Raw genomic sequence first — 23,077 nt, 5'->3', positions numbered from 1 at the left:
GACGTTCCAGTCGGTTAATGATGTATTTTGATAAGAATACTGACGTGATTGTGATGATCTATGTCGAGTTCACTTGGGAAAGCCACAAGGACAGATTTTCTGAGTATGTTAAAAGGCAGGTAGAAAGCGAGTGCCTGTCATTTTAATGAAACTACCCAAATCGATTTTGGCTGCCAGTAGGCAAGGTGGCCTACAATCATAATGAAAACTTTTCACCTTGATTGTGACTGATAACCGAAAAGAGGGCCTGTCATTGCAATAAACATTCCCTAATCCGGTCTTCTAAGCGACATAGACGACTTCCCCGTCGTGTTCCTGGGGTAATGCTAAGAGCCATACAATTTAATAAAATCTTACCTACAACCTAGAATTCTGTATGCAATGCAAAATTCAGTAGCGAAGCACGGGTTCATCAGGTAGTTTCCTATAAATGTCACTTTCTTTCCCTTTCATAACTGCAACACTCGTTCTGGCTCTGTCTTTGCTGTTCTCTTCGCAATTCATATACGTATAACAATTATTTTATTGTGACCGGTTCCAGACCTTCCAGTTAGTGCCAGGGACTGTGGACCATTATCAACATTCAAAATACATTGTCGAAATTACCTGTTGAAAGCTACAGATGAACGTGTGAATGGTGAAGTACGATAGGAGTTTACTTTGGATATGTAGACTTGGTTGATAGTTGTGTAATATGTATAATATGATTGTGAGTGCATATATTTGAGCAACATTATTTCGTATTCATACAGATTATAGTACAGTATAAAATAAAATGCACGTGACAGTGTATTTTATAATGCAATCCTGTTAGATTATAAGTTAATTCTACTCTATATAAGAGCTTTACAGTCTATTTAAGTGTAGGAAAGGATAAGGTGCCAACTTGGAAGAAGCCATAACAAATGAATAAATAAAATAAATATATAAATACACAAATGAATTAATAATGCAAAAGTCACGATGGAATGATTTCTGTACAGATTTGTGGTGTACTGACGCCGAAAACGAAAGATCAAAAAATATATGCTTTCTTGAAGATACATTCGGTAGTGTTCATCAATCTCCTGGTAGGCCTTGAATGTGCTTCATGGATTTGTTGATGTGGTGCTGGGAATGATCATCAAACTAATAAAGTACGAATGAATCATAGTAACGGAAGTACCGACAACGTAATTATTTTGTTAATTAATTAAATTTATAGTCATCGACGAAGAAGACTTCCAAATATTTTACAAGAATATCTTCGTTTATAGCGTGGTGTCAGTCCATAACAATCTTCCATGCAGTACCGATATTATCACCTTCCTGAAGATTTTAATGAAAAAAGAACGTTTTTCTTTAAAGAAGTGTGGACATGTTGCAGACTGTGTGTTGTTACCAAATACCTGTGTAGTTAATACGAAGTTTTAATTCCAGCACATGGATATGGATTTGTGTAATTTTAAGAAACCCAGTGAAGATATATCTGAAATCAATAGAAAGTACGCCATACTTCGAAAAGAGAAAGAGAATCCTAATAGAAAATTCAGGACTTGAATCAGAAGGAATTCCTACCTCATCCAGTAAAAAATCGAGGTTATTTAGCTTTCTGACTACGATATGCTCCATGCATGGTTTAATTTCTCCGAGTAAAACAGCCTTGTAACATTGTAGGGCATACGAACGCCTACGCTGAACGTATCACCTCCACTACCAAGAATTTGTGTTTCCGAGTATTAATAAATGGAATTATGAAATTGATGGAAAGAGATGGCCTTCATTTTGATTCATCAGTTGTTACTTTGACAAGCAAATTCCTAATTCAAGTAAGAGACGATAAAACTACCTGGTGCCTAACTGAAGTTACAACAATCTGTAGAACAGTACGTGAAGAAAGAGTTCGGGACGCTAATGTGTAAGACTCTACTATAGTCGTTTTTTAAGGTCCTTAGATCATAAGAGACGGAAGAACGTGCCGGAAAACACTGTTTTCTTGTGCAGTGTTCTCGAGCTGTCCATCTAGAACTTGCAACTTTCTTATCGATAGAAGAATTCCTGCTAGGTTTGAGGATAGAATATTCATTGCTCAGTGAGGACGGCCAGAATAATTTTCAGTGACAATGAAACGTTTTCTTTTTGTTGGTGTCAACAACCTGTTACACAGTATTCACTAGAAGAAGGAAGGGATAGTGTTCCATATCTGAAATACATATTTGACTAGCAAGATACCCGTGCTTCGCTACGGTATTATACTGAAATTTATAATTGAATGCTTATTGTTTTAGATATATAATCCGCCGAAATTCGCGATCTGGCTCGTTTTCTATTATTTTACAGCACGTTTCCTCCCATTTTTCAATATTCCTTTCCAGCAATCGATTTCGTACTTCCCGGGCTAGGCTCAGGTATTCCTCCTGGTCAGTTGGGTCCGTAAATCTTTGCCATCTTTTCCTTTAATCATTTTTTATATGGATAAAATCCTTCAGGGGATCCGGCATGGTGTCATATTGGGTGATTTGGCGGCACTGAACCCGCGGCCGGACTGCATTCTTAGTCATTACCCGTCCAGGAGCCGTTGCCAGCGCGGCCCGCACACTTGACGACGGTCCGGAACATTATTATTATTATTATTATTATTATTATTATTATTATGTGTCGCTGGAATGGCTGATGACAGGGAAAACCGGAGTATCCGGAGAAAAACCTGTCCCGCCTCCGTTTTGTCCAGCACGAATGTCACATGGAGTGACCGGGATTTGAACCACCGAACCCAGCTTTGAGAGGCCGGCGCGGTGCCGCCTGAGCAACGGAGGATCCTTGTAAGTACATTAATAACAGTAAAATCAATTGGTCTCACCTCCTTCTACACCCCACCGCCGTTAAGTTTATTTACCGGCAACCCCCCCCCCCCACAAAAAGAAATGAAAAGAAGGCTTGTTTCTTTATGTTTAAGGGAGATTCCAAACACCAATGTTCACGTCTATTACCTGCAGTTTTGAGATATAAGTATCCCCATAAAAGTAATTTACTTTTTTCACTTCATTTCACACTACTCCCCCCCCCCCCCCGAAGTGAACTTTCCCGAAAAAAATACTTGTTTCTTTAATAGTAAAGGATCTTCTAAATACCAATTATCACGACTCTAACTTCTTCAGTTTTTGATTTATGTGTCCTCATGAAAGGAATTCAACTCCTTTACACTCCCGCCCTCCAAAATGGTTTCCCGCCCAAAACGCGTTTCACTTTGTTTTTAAAGGAGATCCAAATACGAAGTTTCACATCTGTAATAACTTTAGTTTTTATTAGATGTATGTATTCTCATACAATTAAGCCAATTAATTTTTCAATTCTTTCACACCCCCCCCCCCCCGCTTCATTGGATTTTAAGAGAATACGTGTATTTTTACTTTAAAAGCAGATTGAAAATATCAAATTTCACGTCTGTAAAAACTTCATTTTTGATATATCAGTAGCCTAATTAAAAGAATTCAACACCATTTTCAGTCACTTTAACCCCCCCCCCTCCACCCAGGTGATATTTCCGAAAACTAAAAATACACGTTTCTTTATGTTTAATAGAGATAAAAAATACCATTTTTCACTTCTGTAACATGTTAAGTTTTTTAGATATACTGTAAAAATTCTCATTTCAAAATTTCACCCCTTTTGAGTTCCCCTTAAGTGGAGTTTCCAAAAACAAATCACCTATGTTTCTTTACATTTACAGGAGATTCCAAACACCCACTTTTTACGTCTGTAACATTTTACGTTTCCAAGACATTCTGTAGATATAGTCTTTCAAAAATTCACCCCAATTTGTCACTCCTGTTTAACCGCCATTAATTGGCTTTTCCGAAAAAAAAATATACGTGTTTCTTTATTTTTAAAGGAGATTCTAAATACCAATTTTCACATCTATAACCTTTAAAAGTTTTGAGATATAGATACACTCATTTTAAAATATTACCCCCTTTTCACCCCCTCCCTTAATTGGATTTTCCAGAAACAAAAAAATACGTGTTTCTTTATTTTTAAAGGAGACCCCAAACACCGATTTTCAGGTCTGTAATATCTTCAGTTTCTGAGATATAAGTAACCTCATTAAAGGCATTCAACCCATTTTCCACCCCTTTTCACTCCTCCTATTGCGATTTTCCGAAAACAAAAAAATACGTGTTTCTTTATTTTTAATGAATATTCTAAATACCAGTTTTTATATCTGCAAACTTTAAAAGTTTGGAGATATAGATTCACTCATTTTAAAAATTCACCCCCTTTTCACCCTCCCATTAATTGGATTTTCCAAAAACAAAAAAATACGTGTTTCTTTATTTTTAAAAGAGATCAAAAGTACCAATTTTCAGGTCTGTAATATCTTCAGTTTCTGAGATATAAGTATCGGTATCCTGATTGAAGGCATTCAACCCATTTTTCCCCATTTTCACCCTTTTTCACCCCTCCTATTGGGGTTTTCAGAAAACAAAAAAATACGTGTATCCTTATTTTAAAAGAAGATTCTAAATACCAATTTTTACATCTGTAAACTTTTAAAGTTTTGAGATATAGATACACTCTTTTTAACATTTCACCCCCCTTTTCACCCCCTTAGCGATGGAATATCCAAAAACCCTCTCTTAGCGAGTACCTACATCTTAATATGAATATATCCCCAAAATTTCATTTCTTTATGTCCAGTAGTTTTGGCTCGGCGATGATGAATCAGTCAGTCAGTCAGTCAGTCAGTCAGTCAGTCAGTCAGTCAGTCAGTCAGTCAGTCAGTCAGTCAGTCAGGACAAGTTATTTTATATATATAGATATTAACGTTTGTACGAAAGAGCTATACCAAATGAATGGAGAGTTGCAATAGTAGCCTCAGTGCACAAGGGAAAGGGTAATAAACATACAACGGACAATTTAAAACCAGCTAGATTGAAATGTGTTGCTTGAAAGCTCAGTGAAAATATTATTTCTGATTATCTTGGACTCATTTTCGATATTACTAACTAGTTTGGTTGTAGGCAGTTCGGGTTTAGGGAAGATTATTCCAGTGATGCTCAACTTGTAGGATTCCAGAAAGATATAGCAGATATTTTAGACTCAGCAGGTCAAATGGACTGTATTGCTATTGATCTACCAAAGCGTTTGATAGGGTAGATGATTGGACAACACTAACGAAAATAAGGGCTATTAGAATAGACAAAAGAGTGATTGAATAGGTGGCTAAATTTCTGCAAAATGGAACTAAGAGTAGCGTTATCTGACCCTGCAATGAAAGACTGGAAGGCCCCGCAGGCCGGTATTATGGAACCTCAATGTTTTCTTATATATTTAAAGAACGTGAAGAAATAACTGGAATCACAGATAAGTATTTTTTGCGGATGATATAGTCAATAAGTTGCACTTTTGTGACCGACAACAAGAAGAGCTAGACAATGTTCTGAGATGAACAGCACACAATGGTATGATGGAAAATGGGATGAAAGTTCGGGTTGTAAATTTTATGAAGAGAAGAAGTCCTCTTAGTTTTTAATTACTGTGTTAGTGTGATGATAGTACCGCATGGGGATTACTGTTCGTACTTAGGTGTTAATAGAAGGAAAGATCTACATTTGGGTAATTACCTTAACGAGGTCGTAAAAAATGGTTACAGATGTCTTCATATGGTTACGAAAGTATTCAGTGATTGTAGTGAGGATGTAAAAAGGTGGGTGTATACGTCTCCGGTAAGATCCCAATTACAGATCCCACACAGGATTACTTGATCAGAAATCTGAAAAAGGTCCATAAAGCTTGAATTGTTCATGGTGACTTCTGACAAAAGAGTATTGCTGGGAAAATATTGCAAACATTTGGGCTGGGAAGACTTGGAATTGAGGAGACGAGCTGCTCAACTAAGTGGTATCCTTCGAGCTGTCAATGGAGAGATGGCGGATAATGACGTTAGTAGACGAATACTCTTGTTTGGACCTCTTAGCAGTAGGAAATATAATATGAATGTAAAGTTGGAATTCAAGAGGACACATAATATATAAATAAAGTCGCAGGGGCTCCGCTGTCTGTAACTTTTTCTTTGTTTTGCCAATTTTTCAGATATTTATTCTATTCAGGTCAGCTCAAGACCGTATCAGCGGTTCTTAAGCTTTCGTGTCTGTTTGTCCGTTTGTTCCACCATCACGGCGAAATGGCTGGATAGATCTCGACAAAACTTCATACGAAGAGTATCATTTAGGGGAAGGTTTAGATATGCATACGGTATGCACTGAATGGACTGGGGCATTGTAGGAAAACCGCAATATCTTTCTTCCACTCTATTGATTTTCTGTAAAATCCATGAACCATGTGTTAAAAGTCACTTCATTTTAAGGAACTTTAGTTATGTACTTAATATCGCTTGGTCACTGAGCACTCTTTCTTTTGCGGAAAAATTCCAAGCTGTTGAAATGTGTAAGATTTTGGCCCCAAACTATATCGAAATATGGTGGCAATTTCAATGACGGTTCAGACCCTCGTTTCGGGCTAAGTGCTGGCTAAACGGTGAGTCATTTTACAAAGTAGATTGCACAATACCTGTTCGATTTGCAGTGATATTCAATAATTTACCAATGGAAATGTACGATAAATGCCCAGGCTCTTTGAAAACATTTAAAAAATCTAGATAAGTAATTGATAGGGAATCTGCCATCTGGATGACAGCCCTAAAATCTGATGATTGATTGATTGATTGATTGATTGATTGATTGATTGATTGATTGATTGATTGATTGATTGATTGATTGATTGATTGATTGATTGATTGATTGATTGATTGATTGATTGATTGATTGATTGATTGATTGATTGATTGATTGATTGATTGATTGATTGATTGATTGATTGATTGATTGATTGATTGATTGATTGATTGATTGATTGATTGATTCATTCATTCATTCATTCATTCATTGACTTATTTTTTATTTTTTTATTTATTCATTCACTTATTTACTTATTTATTAATTTATCGGGGGATTCAGTGGAAATTTAACCCACCGACTGCTGCCTGGTGGGGTGGATGAGAGCGTCTGATTCAAAAGGGGTAGAAACACTTGGGGGAAGTTTTGGAACAAGCGTCTCTCACCTGTGAAGAAATAGTTAGCGTAGTATGTGACCCTGAGGCTGCAGTGAATTCAAAGTCCTTAACTCTGTTGTCTAACAGTCCTAAATACTTTAGCCCTCTGACTTCGACTATATTTCCACAGAGTGTAATATAATCGGGTGAGCCTGATTTCAATGATCAGCACTAATCGAACCTAAGCAAGAGCGGCTCAAAGGAAAATTGAAAATTTCAGAGAGAAATATCTTGATCAGTTCTTTCAGCAGCACCTAGGGAGGGAAATAAATGCATCTGAAAGTTGGGGATGTATCCCTCTGCTTTAAAACGAGGAAAAGAAGAGAACATTCTGGCCTCTGACACTAGTGCAGGTATTTTCGAAGAAGGATATTTATTTATTTATTCATGTATTTATTTATTGGGGGGATTCAGTGTCGGTGAGGTGAAGACGACCTCTAGGGAGCTGTTTCTGCCATTACGGCGAATTTTTTGTTATGAAGTAGACGTGGGAAATGAAGCTGTAAGAGTTGAGCAGAAACGCAGTTTTCGCTGCAAAACGTGAATATTTCAAGAAGAGGCAGCGTGAGAAGACTTCCTTTCAATAATAATGTTATTGGCTTTACGTCCCATTAGCTTCATTTTTACGGTTTTCGGAGACGCCGAGGTGCCAAAATTTAGTCCCGTAGGAGTCCTTTTACGTGCCAGTAAATCTACCGACACGAGGCTGATGTATTTAGCACCTTCAAATACCACCGGACTGAGCCAGGATCGACCCTGCCAAGTTGGGATCCGAAAGCCAGCGCCTCAACCGTCTGAGCTACTCAGCCCGGAAATCTTCCTTTTATATTTTGTGAATTATTGTATTGATTGTTATTAACTTCACAACTGATGTTTTGATTTATACATTTCAAATCATAGGGCGAGATGATGTTGGAAATGAGAACTTTAATTGCAGTGAAATCATCAGAACCTTACATACAGTGGACTAAATATGGCGTCTTGCGATACACAGAATATGTCATTTCATTTTTGTCGATTTAGAGGATGTTCTTGTTACCTTAGAATGGCTGTGGCCGTGAACAGTTAAAATAGACGAGAAGTGAGTCAAAAATGTTTGTTCGTTGAAATTTTATCTTAAATGTGACAGGAAAGTGGTGAGCCGGGTAGATTAATCGAAGTTCCAATAACAACTCTGAGAATGTAACAAGAGATAAGGATTGCCTTCAACAGCTGTGCTTGCAGTATCAATGGAACAAAAAATAGACTAGGAACGAGTAATCCCAGTTCAGTGATTTATTTCTTCAAGTGGGATCAATTTCGTTTTCGTCACATTGTGTAAAGTATCTCAGTCGAAAGGTTTTCTATAAATTTCGATGGAAATTAATTTAAAAGAAACGTTACTTTTAACTGAGCAGTTTTACCGTTATAACTTGAAATATGAAAATAATAATCGATTAATCCTTGAAACTTCACCATGTGTTCTATGCTTGATGATCTCTGATATTGTAGTACCAATTTTTGTACATGCTCCAGTGATCAAACTTAGACGGGACCTGAAAATAAGTGATTATGATATTGAGACACGCATCTCCCTACCTGCTATTTCAGTACTGGAGGACTTTTCGTTCTGTTGGTGCATTCAATGGAGACTTCCGTATTGCTTGGAGTGAAGGAGTCTGAGGATATTCGATAGTAATAATAACTTACTTACGTCTGTCAACTACAGGACACAAATTAAACCCATTGTACTCGAATGTCGGATTTGTTCCGAAATAACGATCTTCTGTTGCGCTCCTAGGCTGGAACTCTCTCCATATATTATGCTTATTCTAAGAATTTAGTGCATTCTAGAATAATTTAAGCTTTCAATACGTCTTAGGAAAAATCATATCTTGGCTTATATTTTCTTTCCAGACGAGGAGCCACTGAAGAGAAAGCCACACTTCATCTAGCCGCGACCTCAGAAGACGACACCGGTCTATGTTGAGTTTAATAAATGACGGAACAAATGAAGACGAGGAGTAACCCATTTCTTTTCCAAACCTTTTCAATGAACTCGTTATCATTAATCACGGTCTTAGTGTTGAGGCAAGATAAACATAACATGTGAGTAAAACTTCTGCATTTCCAGTGTTTTATGTAATTACGTGAAGCATTTTATTTCAGTTTTTGTTCAGTATAATAAGTTTCAAGATTCAATACCAGATAACAATACAACTATACTTTTTCAGAAAAATGATATGGGCAGTGGTATATAGGCAGCCAAAGTTATTCGCCTACCAAAGGCTAACGCATTCCTGCATCGAGTAAGTATCGCTGCTAAGATAATCGCGCTGTATATTACTATTATTACTATTTTCACTAAATACCTAAGTAAGCTGCATATATATTATAAATAATAATCGTATAATCTCGGACACCACGTGCAGCCATTTAGATGTGACGCATATTGGCTGTCAGCGCGTCAGATTCAATGTTCCGTTTTGCTGAAAGAAATGGTAGAATAAGCTGCATGTCTCTTAGATGATCTATGGCTGTTTTAATTAATGTTCAACAGTAAACAAGAAATGTGTCACCAAGCATCTTTTACATGACCCCAACATGCCATATGCGGAGTCGAATGGAATTCTTTCCGATTTTCAAAAGTAGGACTACCTCAGTCGGGCGGGAAACGAAGAGCTTTTACTGTAATCATAAATCCGACATTTCACCACTGATCCACAGGAAGACCTACCGATATGTATATTTAATAATTAGGAGTAAAATATTTACGGTATTTTCTAAACTTCCAGACATACTCATATCATATCATATCATATCATATCATATCATATCATATCATATCATATCATATCATATCATATCATATCATATCATATCATATCATATCATATCATATCATATCATATCATATCATATCATATCATATCATATCATATCATATCATATCATATCATATCATATCATATCATATTATATCATATCATATCATATCATAATTTGCCTTTGCAGCGGGACCTAGTGTTTACAGTGCACTAAGTCTTCTGGTATAGGCTAGAGCAAGTTTGCTTTCATTGATCTGTCTCTGTCTTATCCTAGGCTTTGACAATATGAAAATGACTGAGGTATGAGCGATGCTGGTAATGCCATTCCTTATGCAGCCAATCCCTGCTATGAATGGTGTGAAAATGTTGCTCATAGGGTCGGTTTGTGCATGCATTTCAGTGGGCTTGGCAGACTGATATGCAATAGCAACTTCTGGTTCGGTGAGGGAGGCAACGGGAAACTACCTCACTCCTCATTTCCCTAGTACGCCTCTTCAGTGATGCCTAGGACATCTATGGCAGCTGATGGCGGAGCTGTTGAGGATCCAACCAGCCTTAGGGCTGATGACTGAACATACATATCATATCATATCATATCATATCATATCATATCATATCATATCATATCATATCATATCATATCATATCATATCATATCATATCATATCATATCATATCATATCATATCATATCATATCATATCATATCATATCATATCATATCATATCATATCATATCATATCATATCATATCATATCATATCATATCATATCATATCATATCATATCATATCATATCATATCATATCATCTTCTTCTTGTAGTGCCTTCTCAATTACTGAAGGATGGCCATACTCATATCGAAGTCTGTACGATGTTCGGCTCTCCTCCTCACTCTACTCGAATCTAGTCCTGTCCAGTTCCGTAAGTTCATCAGACAAATGTGTTTCTCTTGAACGCGACCTCTACACCCGTCAATTTTAACCTACATGTTGTTCTTATCATCCATAATATACCCAAGGTAGGCTGTCTTTCTTTCTTGACTGTGTGATAGTACATATATCACACCCTCGCCCTGTATGTAGAAGTTAGAGATATTACTGTCAGTATTCGATTTATTACTATTATTATTATTATCAGTATTTCATTTGTATGTTTTGTCATTAATCTCTGTAAGCTGGAAGGTAACCATATATGTAGTATGAGTAATTTGTTTTGCATGAGTGGGAAAACATTGCTATCTTGGACTCTGTTAATTCGTATGACTCATGCGGGCATCCCAGTGTCTGATGAGATGTGTTTGTTGATGTTATTGTAATAGGAAAGTTCTATGACTCATGTGATATACCCCAGCGTTTGTTTATGTCTTGGGAGCACGAAGAAGTTCAGGGCATGGTCTTTACTAGAGGATCACTCATGATTGGCTGGCAAGGACCAATCCAGACGTATTATGTGAGATGAAGGGGAATGCTGATCCCTATAAAGGTTGATCAGACGGCGGGAACCACACTCGGTACGGACAGGAAGGAGTACTGACACACTGTGCGAGAAGGAAGTAGTGCTGATATACGGTATTCGAGTGACACGGCTACAATGGACTGGACTTCAAACGTTCGTGGAACGTAGTTTTGTTATGTTCGTGGAAAGTGGCTGATCAGCAAATTGCGGAGGGCGTACGCATTAAGTGTTTTAGTACTTGTGGATGTCTGGCATTATATGTTGGTGAAAGCTATCTCAGACTTTCCATAATTTATATTGAGGATCGACAGGCGTGTGTTTCTCAAATGTATATATCTTTACACCAAGTGTTAAAATATGTGAACACAGTATTACATGGTACAGTATCTGTGTGATGTGATAACTGCCGATTATGAGAATCGGCAAGTAGTATTGATACAGAGACAGTGAAGGGTATTTATCTACATATATGTACATTGTTCATCGGACTATCTACAAATGGTAGCTTAGTTCTCGCTTTCGTTTTCCCACTGTTTTCATTATTGTTGTTGTTGTAAATATGGAGTCTTCCAGCAATCTTTTAGTTGTGTATTATAAGTATAATTTTGTGTGTTGATGAGGTGCTCATGCACGGATTTTGTTAACAATATAGTTAGCTATTTTAGAATCAGTGGAGTTATTGATGAACCTAGGTGCAGTTCCTACCTATTTAGTCGTTTTCAGGAGGTTAGGTAAGGCCTGCAGCAGATGTAGCAGTACGCAGCATTATGTACACGCCCTGGGATATAAAGTTTATCATGCACTATCAACATTCGAGGGATCCATTCTGGTGAACTCTGGCGCCCATACTACGGATATTTCGACACATTATTTTGAGTATTACTAATTTATTTCACTAATGTTATTTATATATTTTATTCATTAAATTATTTATTGGTAGTCATCTAATAGTTACAACTGTACACACCAACATTCGTTCCCTCCTCATGCGTCTGAGTACGACAGCAGTGCAGAGGTAGTCAGTTAATAAGATCCATAATATCCTTTGGAAAACCCGCTCCTCGAAGGCATTATTTCTCCTAGTGGTGTTACTTTTCAGAGCCCCTGTTCCAGCGCCGCACAGTAGCACTGAATATACATATTATCTGCCGAAGTTGTGACTTGCCTCCAGGCTGATGCTGGTGGCACACAGTAGACTCCTCATTTTAAGAAAGCTACCCCAAGCCCTTTCTATTCGATCATGGGTCACTAAATGCGGGTCCAAGTCTTCATTAATCCAGCTGCCGGGGTACATAAACTTCCGTACTTGTTCAAGTTGTTTCAAATACATGTTCGTAAGAATGTGCGTGTCACGAGTTCTAGTAATGGCCATCACCTTTCTTCTTCTTCTTCTTCTTCTTGAGGCACCTTCTCCTAGCGGAGGTTGACTGTCCACATAGCCATCTGCGGGCGTGATATTGCAGCATGGAAAGCATCTTCTGAAGTGCAGTTGTGCCATCTTTGGATGTCCTTCAGCCATAAATTCCTCCCCCTGACAATAGACCTTTGCCCCTGTATCTTACCTTCAGTGATGAGTTGTAATAGCTGTTACTTATCGCCTCTCATAATGTTCCCTAGATATAGGGTTTTCCTTTCTTTTACAGTAAGTAATAGCTCTTTTCGTTTCTTCATGCGATGAAGAACTTCGTCATTTGAAATTTTCAACACGCAAGGTATTAGGAGTAGGCGGCGATATAGATACGTTTCAAAAGCATCAATTATTCTTTTCTAGATTTTGGTCAGGGGTCCAGCTTTCACATCCAAAGAGAAAAATGGAGCACCGAATCATTCGCATTCTCAATTGATGACTTAGATTCGATCTTGTAAATAGCTGTTTCATGCTAAAAATTTGTCTCCTTGCCTCTTATATTCTAGATTTTATCTGTCTCTTAGAATGACATTCCTTATCTAGCACAGTGCCCAAGTATTTGAAGGAGGATACCTGTTCAATCTTATTGCCTTTCACTGACAGGGTTGCTTGGATTTTTCTTTTAGAGATGACTGCAACTTTGGTCTTGGAAGCGTTGACAAACAGGCAAACCTCTTCTCTGCGCTGGACTAATTTGCCTATCATGCGTTGGAGCGTACTTAATTCATTTGCTATAACAACGGTATCATACACCTCTGTATAATCAGTGTTATTTCTGAGTCAATTTTATCCCCTTCTGCTACAATTCCCTCTACCTTACGCCGAAGAGTTTTAGTTCTGTGTCACCAGCGTACTTCAGAGTGTTGGTCAGCTGACAAGTAACGTTTACTCCATCTTCCGCTTCTTTAATAGCACCCAAAGTTCAGCTCAGACTACAGATCAAAAAGCAGGAGAGAAAATGACCATCATTACCGTACTCCTTGTTAGATCCCAATAGCGAGAATCTTGGAGTTTCCAATTCTGACGGAAGCTTCTTGATGTTCATACACGTTTGTGACAAAAGTAAGATCAAGAAAATTCTCTCAAGAATAAAATTTACTGTGTCCACCTATTCGATACAATTATATTCTGTAGTTATTAAATCCTACATGACTTACATATACTATTAGGAACATGTTTCGCCCTAGTTTTCGGCATCTTCAGCCTAATAATAATCTTGAGACCAAGACTTTAAACTAATTAAACATTAGAACTTAAAACTAAATACAATGGTCTTATGCTTTATTTTTTTACAAAAAGTTGTGCTTTAGGAGATATTTACATAGATTTACATTGTGTACATTAACTAAAAACCAGAATTTGTAACAGAGAAGCAATTGAAATTATCACACAATGACTAGAAATTGTCCAAAGCCTAAATTGGAACTTCGCCAACTGGATGGATGAATCATTAGGTTGATAGTTACTTGTATAAAGTAAGATCTAAAATATATATTCCTATTGTGTTGAGAATTCGGAAGATTTCGGAATGATTGACACAATCATATACTCGGGCATAGTCAATGAAGGTAGCCTACATATATTTTTCAAAAGGCATCAGCTCTCAAAGCGTGAATGACCACAATGATCCTTAATTCTTACATTTAAGGCGATGATAACCGAAACTTGTATAGAAAGGGAACCCTAGATGATATGTCATTTAGGAGCAGTATAAGTGACGATTTTTGTCACCGAACCTTTTAAAATGTCCACTATAATTTTTTTCCAAAGTCTTGTGCTGGATTCCAAGCTTTTTCAATATTTCTCACGTATTAGGTACACTGCCTCTGCTTCCATCGTTAGACTGGTTTCTACAATTTATTAAAAGTGTCATCCGGCAGAACAGGGCCTCATGTGTCCCAAAGTATGTTAGAGCATGAGAATTTTTTCTAATGATATGAAAATTATCTTGTTCATAAAATGTATGTAGATGGTAGAATTGAAACTGAAATAGCAGGAACTCATAACATTCGATATAAGATGTACGACTGTGTTATCATCATATGACTATTCTTCCGTGGAATGAGACGACAGTGGTATCTATAGGTTGCTTCAAAAATGTGGTAAACTCCACGTCGAGTAGCTGTAGCCTTGCTAGTGTACAAAAAGTGTTCAAAGTGTTCCAAACTTTAACTGCCTTGCAGCTAACGAACCGCTACTTTCGAATGTTACTAGTATTCGTGCACGGAGTTATCAACGAGCGAATCTAACATCATTTTTCCACGGAGGAAAAACAGACATCATTGAATTAATTATCATTAGAAGATGGTTACGTTATAGGGTACCTGAAGGGAGAATTCCTGACTCCAATATTACTATGGAATGAGACGTCTATAGTATCTATTGGTTTGTTCAATAACGTGGGAGATAATTAGGATGTGAACAGTGAATATTGGGGCGTAAATATGCCCTCCATAGCAGGTTTTTGAAATATATAGGCATAACTCCTAAGTGATTGACTATAGGACGTATTTTCATTTTCACGTACTGTGTTTTTACTGGGAGTACTGTCATCGTTCTGATTACTTCTTACATTTTCGGAATATGCTGTATAAGAAATGTGTGCTTCATTTTGGAAACGACCGGGCGAGTTGGCCGTGCGCGTAGAGGCGCGCGGCTGTGAGCTTGCATCCGAGAGATAGTAGGTTCGAATCCCACTATCGGCAGCCCTGAAGATGGTTTTCCGTGGTTTCCCATTTTCACACCAGGCAAATGCTGGGGATGTACCTTAATTAAGACCACGGCCGCTTCCTTCCAACTCCTAGGCCTTTCCCATCCCATCGTCGCCATAAGACCTATCTGTGTCGGTGCGACGTAAAGCCCCTAGCAAAAAAAACTTTTTGGAAACGAAGTATAAATTTTTAGCCAGGCGATTGTCTCTGTAAATGTATTCAATAGCACTACTAGAAAATGTGTATCTGAAAGACCTAATGATCAGATTCGATTGCTCCTTTCAGTAACTTCAGTGGAAAATGCGTGTTTACCGAATAACAATTCTAATTATCAAAGTTTGCCGTATTGGTATGTGACGCAATTCTTCCATATAGTAATGAAAACGCCGTACAGACTTGTGAAGTAGAAGAAGTACATCCTGTTGATGAATAAACTGTTCGCACGTGGTGTTCCTAATGTGAAGGAATATAAATTTATTTACTTTGCTTTCAGGAATTTTGAAAATATTCATTATTTCGAATTAGTGACAGAGAATCGGATAAGTTAAATAGCCATTTGCGGACAAAATGCCAAGTTATCGAACATATAATGTCACATAAATATATCCTTGGAAAAACTAAACGATTATTTTGCATCAAACTGCACACTAAATGCAGCCTTTAAACAGGAAGTGCTAGATGGGAATTAAACAAAGACGCTAACAAACACAGAACATTTCTATTTCCAACCAGCAACCCAATCACAAGTAAGGTTTGCTATAAATCGGATAAAAATAACGGCGAAAGTAAATGACAGTAGAGGAATGGAAAGGATATATTTTTTCTGGAAATAATATTACCTGCAATATTTAACATATTTAACTCTTCCCTCCTATACAGCATATATCCCGAATAATAGAAGGCGGGCATTAAATGTGCTCTAAGAAATGTAGTTTACCTTCCTGAACCGTCTAACTACAGAGCCATTTGCATACTTTATGCTAATATAAAACGCTAGTATTTATCGCTTGTTGACACATACTCACAAGTAACAGACTACATGAAGACTTACAACTTACTCGACCCACTACAATCTGGTTTTCGTTAAGCACACAATACTACAACGGCACTGCTGAAGGTCACAGAATACATTCGAGAAGCAATGGACAGTAAGGAAGTGACAGCTTTTATGCCCCTAGACGTGAAAGAAAGTTTTGATATTGACATTTTTTATCTAATTTTTATTCCTTTCATTTCTCTTACAGTGCTCTCCTTTGCTTGCATTCCTACCTGCATGGCCGTCGGCAGTGTGTTTCATAGGATGTGTAGTGTGGAGTGCCCCAAGGATCGGAGTCAGGACCCATTATATTTTCTATTTACATTACTGATATATCTCAAAACCTGAAAAAATGCAATTACCACATTTATGCTGATAATGTACAAAGTTACCTTCACAAACATCCAGACCAAATATTTTCGGCCGCAGAAAAAGTCAATCAGGATATAATATCGCTTTGTTCGCGGTCTTTTAGATGTGGTCGTGCGTTAAACCCAGTAAAAACGCAAGCCATCATCCTTGGACATCCGAACTTACTTGCAAAGGTCAATCGATACGATATTCCGTCTATAATGCTATGTAATACTAACATGCCACTCATGTCATCAGTGAAAGTCATAGGCATTACGTTCAATGATAACATGTTATGGACAATGCATAATTACGAACATCATCCACAGAATATTCTCCGCTGCACATGCGGCGGGTATTTAAATACTAATATCCTGAAAACTTAAAATGAATGCTGGTAGAAGCTCTAGTTTTCCTTCATTTTGACTATTGTTTTGCTATCTATACAGAAGCTGGGCGTAAGTTATTGAGAAGATGTAACGTAGTCAAAATGCGTGTGTGAGACACGTCTGTAACCTACGGTACTATGATCACGTAACTGCTTCATAGAACCACCTATCTTGGCCCTGGCTAGAAATCCGTCGCACTGTGCATACTCTATGCCGTCTCCATAAAGTATTTCATTTCACAGCCTTTTAACCTTTATTCATATTTCAATTACCTCTTATACCATCACAGTCCTAGGTCTACTAATAATTCCATCCTTGATTTGCTACCCACAGAACTGCCATTTACGATCATTCGTTCAAGTACTTGTCTGTTATGAGTGGAACCTCCTTACTGCAAGTATCATAGGGTTAAGTTTTATTCGTACATTTAAAGAAGCACCTTAGAAACATAAAGAAATAAGGATCATAAAGTAAAGTTGATGCTACCACTCACTACCACTCTATTTTCACGAATGCCCTGGTAGAAGCTTAGTTTAAATTTCTGATGGTTTTTTATTGTATTCGTTGTTATGTACTACATTTAAATGTAGAACACTCTCAAATTTTCGTTAAAAATGTTACTCCTAATTACTAATATACTGCGTAATTATCTTAGAAGCGGAATCATATTCGCAAGAGGACTGCCTTAAATTTGTATTATGTGTTTGGTAGAAATGCAGTAAGTTACCGTGACATTTGATTATGTCCCCAGTTTCACTCACTCTGAACAATAGGCTTATTTCATTAAGTAGGCTACTTCTATAGACTGATACGTTTTCATGCATTGAAATACTAGAAAGTTACTGTCCCAGTGTTGCAATCACTTACTTTCCCGTAATGATCCACAATACTCGCAGAGACATGTACCAAATTGATAACACTCTTTCAAAAAAAAGCATGAAGCAAAACTTAAAATATGAATTATGTTCTGAAAATTTAACTAAATTAGAAACAACATTACATTTATGGTAATTCATGGTTACCTGTGATCCATGCTAAGAATATCGCATATATGTTTATATAAAATGCATTTAGAGTAGTTTATAATAATCTAACTGATTATCATGAAATCACTATGAAATTTGGAGGGAATTGAAGACTCACAACAATATCATTGCACAAATTTCTGTGCACTAACGAGCGTAACTATGAGAAAGTCAATACATTTTTGTGAATAATTATGAAAAACAGAAGACGAAACAAAAGATCAGTTTTTATTTCGTAGCTTCCTGTACTGAAGATATCATATTGCAAGTAACTTGTCCCTTTTATAAATTTCATTTCAATTATTTTGACTAATGGAATTACGTTTTAGGTTGTCAAACTACCAGAATAATTCTAATGCTCTTTGGTGCACGGTTTACAGTTGGCAGGTCAAACAATTAACTCACGTTATTATTTCTATTGATGCTCCTCTTGTATGGCCAGCACCAGCTGTAGGCTGTTTCAAAATTATGTTCACTGCTAGCTTTTTTCAGTCGATGCTGCAGATATCATAACATACTTGTCAACATCGACTTCGAAATTGAATTTGCTAGTTGTGTAACGCACATCATTGATCCAATGTATCATTGGCAAGTTACTGCATTGATCAAAACCTGATAGAACGATGATGATGATGATGCTCGTTGTTTAAAGGGGACCGACATCTAGCCTGATAGAACGTTTTTAACAATAAATTTGTAATGCTCCCATCAGTTACGTCCAGACTGTTTTCTTGTACATTAAGAACAACTGCACTTCTACCAAATTATCTAATCATTTTTCTTAATGTTGTATTCGTACCTTATAGTAATTAGGATGACGTTAACGTACAGTCATGTCAGTGGTTGCTGGGAACCACAAATTCAAAATTATCTCGCAAATAGCTCGTTTGCGGTTCCATGTTTACCAATACATTTTACTTCTTGTACAGTGTACATACAGCTGTTTAATATTACGCTTTTAATTATGATACACCCTATTTATTAGATTTTCTTTATTGTAATTTTTGTGAGTTAAAATTGTCCACGAGCTATAAGATCAATATTTACCTTAGCATGCTTAGGCTCTGTCGTATGATCTACCTGCTTGGCATCCCACACCTGCGGAGACTGATTAATTGGATTGCATAGTATGAGAATGTGTAAAATGTTATTTTATTGTATATTATTGCTAAATAGCGAGAGTGTGAAGAATCTATCTCCTTGGCTGAATGGTCAGTGTACTATTCATCGGTTGAGGTGGTCTTGGGTTCGATTCCAGGCGGAGCCGAGAATTTCAACTGCGTAGGTTAATTTCCCTAGTTCAGAGACAGGCTGATCGTGTTCGTCTCAGTACACTTCTATTCATACATACATAGCACACTTCACTACTAACCACCACAGAAACATCCAGTAGTAAACACATCACTCGACAAAACGTTCGTGCAAGGAAGGGCATCCACCCGTAAAACTAGGCTGATTCCATAGCAAAATGCTGACCCCAACAAATTTTTAAACCAGCACGAATAAAATTGGTGAGAATGTGAAGAAACTTTCCAGTCTTTTGAATATAACAAATGGAAATATATATGGTATCACGCCTTTGCAGGCGAGACCTAGTGTTTATAGTACACTATATCTTCTGGTATGGGCTAAAGCAATTTGGTTACATTTATTGATCTGTCTCAGTCTTATCCTTGGCTTTGAAAATATGAAACTGACTGAGGTATGAGCGTTGCTAGTAATATCATTTCTTATGCAGCCAGTTCCTGTCATGAATGGTGTGAAAATGTTGCTCATAGGGTCGGTTGGCGCATACATTTCGGTGGGCTTGGCAGACATATATAATATCAGCTTCTGGCTCATTGACGAATGCAACGGGAAACTACCTCACTACTCATTTCGCGAGTATGCCTCTTCAGTGCTACCTAGGCTATCTATGACAGCTAATGGTGGAGCTGTTGAGGATCAAAACCAGCCTTCGGGTTGAGGACTAAACATACATACATACATACATACATACATACATACATACATACATACATACATACATACATACACACACACACACACACACGTACACACGTACATACATACATACATACATACATACATACATACACACATACATACATACTTACATATATGATGGTACATAACCTACATTTCTCTGTCATTACCAAGTTTATGGTTCATAAGCGAATCTGTACACATTATTTGTACATATTCTTCCAATATGATCTCCATCTTTGATTTTCATAGGAAACGGTTAACTGTTAACAATATTTCGATACTAAAACGGATGAATTCTAACCAATAAAATATTGCGAATGGTTTGACTACACTATGTAAATGCCTTCCAACATAGATAGAAATTTTATAAGCCGGTATGTACTATACTGAAATATTATCTACATGAATACAAAAGGTATCTACTTACATGTCTTTAGCGTTTCTCACTTGAAGTATGGACAATGAAGATACAGTACACCACCGCTTGAGACTCACAAGTTCGTTATATACACTAACAACCAGCACACATTTCATTTCTCAGCACCATCATTCTTTTAATAATTAGTACACTATACTTACAACTGTGTATTTAATTTAGAACCTAATACAGTCCCTATATCTGATATTCAAGACAAAGGATAAGAGAGCACTGTCTCATTGCGTTACAGTTATATCTTATCGTTTGACAGTGCAGGAATCAGAAATTCCTTATCTGTATCTATGACGACATTTATCGCAATGCTGTGGGCAGAGGAAACGATGATAAGAAAATCATGATTGACAAGTTTGAGAGGAGCTCGCATTTATTAGAATAGTTTTAAACCATTTATCATTAGAAGCGTTTATGTGTGTTTTAATAACGAGAGACGGGTTTCAATCCTACCATTGTGCGACTCGTTGGCTAAATAGTCAGCGTACTTGCCTTCGGTTCAGAGGGTTCCGGATTCGATTCCCGGCCGGGTCGGGGATTTTAACATTTATTGGTTAATTTCAATGGCCCGGGGCTGGGTGTTTGTGCTGTCCCCAACATCACTGCAGCTCACGCACCACATATTATCCTCCACCACAATAACACGGAGTTACCTAAGCATGACAGATGCCGCCCACCCTCATCGGAGGGTCTGCCTTACAAGGGCTGCACTCAGCTAGAAATATCCACACGAAATTATATATAATCCTACCGTTCGTCATTATTGAACATATTTTCCATGATTTACTACTTCGATAAGGAAATGCTTGACTGGTACCGTTGGCTCCTTCTCTATACGGTATTTCAATCATTAGTTATCCAGTCTACGGACCAGTGCTTTTCGCGTTTGAGATAATATCTTATTATAAATATTCCCTAATATGCTTGGGAAATTGCACAGTGTAATTTTGCTGTTAACACCTCGAAAATGAGACAGATTTATTTCGCGAAATAAACCGAAATGAAGCAATAACGCGAATATATCACCTTTATATCAATTTCATTTGTATAATAATGCGAATTCATGGTGTTTGCTTTCTTATGAAAGGTTTTTCACCTCCAGAATTGACCATCTTGTCCATCAGAGAGTTACAAGGTCAACTTGTTCTCGACTCGTGGGCGTGCGTCATTCTGCTTACGAAGCTGGTCAGTAATTTTCTAGGATATTTCGTACCACTTGACCTGCTGATTACCTGCGAATTGTCAGGTGATGACTTTAAAATATTAAGGAGAGGACATTCCGTACCACCTGAAAGACTGGGAAGTATTGAGAAGTTAAAACGATATCCTACTGCATGTATTCATTTGTATGTCCATTGTGCACTACTGGCGCACGATGTGACCACTATGGTGTTAGTTAAGCGTCCGTCGGGCGTAAATGATCTGACTGGCACACGTGTTAATTCTTATGTCGTATTCGTCTTTCGCGGGGACCTAGCCACTTTCACCTTTCAGTAAGTGGCGTGCCAGATGCGACCGTGCCGCATGCGACCCGTGCCACTAGCGACCGCATAATCTGTAACCGTGCCGGATGCGACCGGCGTTGACAAGCAAATTTTCATTTGATAAGTTGTGTCATCACGCAACATAAGGTAAGATAAACGAAGTGCAATGCCATTTCAGTAAGTCCTATAAGCAGCTACTTTACATAACACTTCTGGGGGAAACTCGTTCTACAACACGAAACATGGTGATGCGTTTACATCTTTTCCCACCGGGCGAGTTGGCCATGCGGTTAGAGGCGCGCGGTCCTGAGCTTGAATCCGGGAGGTAGTGGCTTCGAATCCCACTATCGGCAGCCCTTAAGATGGTTTTCCGTGGTTGCCCATTTTCACACCAGGCAAATGCTGGGGCTGTACTTTAATTAAGACCAGGGCCACTTCCTTACCATTCCTAGCCCTTTCCTATCCCATCGTCACTTTAAGACCTGTCTGTGTCGGTGCGACGTAATGCCACTAGCAAAACAAAAGATCCTAATTCTCTGAAGTTATTTACGACTTAGGCCTACTTCTTATTAGTACCAGGAGTGTCCGAGGACGAGTTCGGCTTGTCTGGTGCAGGTCTTTCTACCTAACTCCCGTGGGTGGCCTGCGCGTCTGGATGTGGGATTATGATAATGAAATAGGGAGGGATGAAACCCGTTTTAGGCACGTAGCCTACTCCTCTCGAATAATACCAAGGGGTCTGCTCAATGCTTTACGTCGCCATCCGACGGCCGAATCACCATCAACTGCATCATATCCCATCACTCCATTTGACTACTACGAAAAGATTTGGATTTGAATCCAGGCTTTTGGCACGCAATCTAGTGATTAGAAAATGTCTACAACCAACTTTCCTACCCT

At 37.8% G+C, this 23,077-nt stretch overlaps 1 protein-coding gene across 1 annotated transcript in view; it reads right to left on the bottom strand.

The window, feature by feature from the left end:
- The window catches only part of LOC136858268 (lysosomal alpha-glucosidase), a 246,183-nt gene extending 225,258 nt beyond the window's left edge, over positions 1-20,925 (bottom strand). The window contains exon 1 of the mRNA XM_067137674.2: positions 20,691-20,925. The gene's annotated coding sequence lies outside the window, so the exon portion shown is untranslated. The remainder of the gene's footprint in view (positions 1-20,690) is intronic.
- Between the last annotated feature and the right edge of the window lie 2,152 nt (positions 20,926-23,077).

The sequence above is a fragment of the Anabrus simplex genome, chromosome 1 (assembly GCF_040414725.1).
Source record: "Anabrus simplex isolate iqAnaSimp1 chromosome 1, ASM4041472v1, whole genome shotgun sequence".
Classification (NCBI taxonomy): Eukaryota; Metazoa; Arthropoda; class Insecta; order Orthoptera; family Tettigoniidae; genus Anabrus; species Anabrus simplex.
This window is presented reverse-complemented; position numbering and strand designations above follow the sequence as displayed.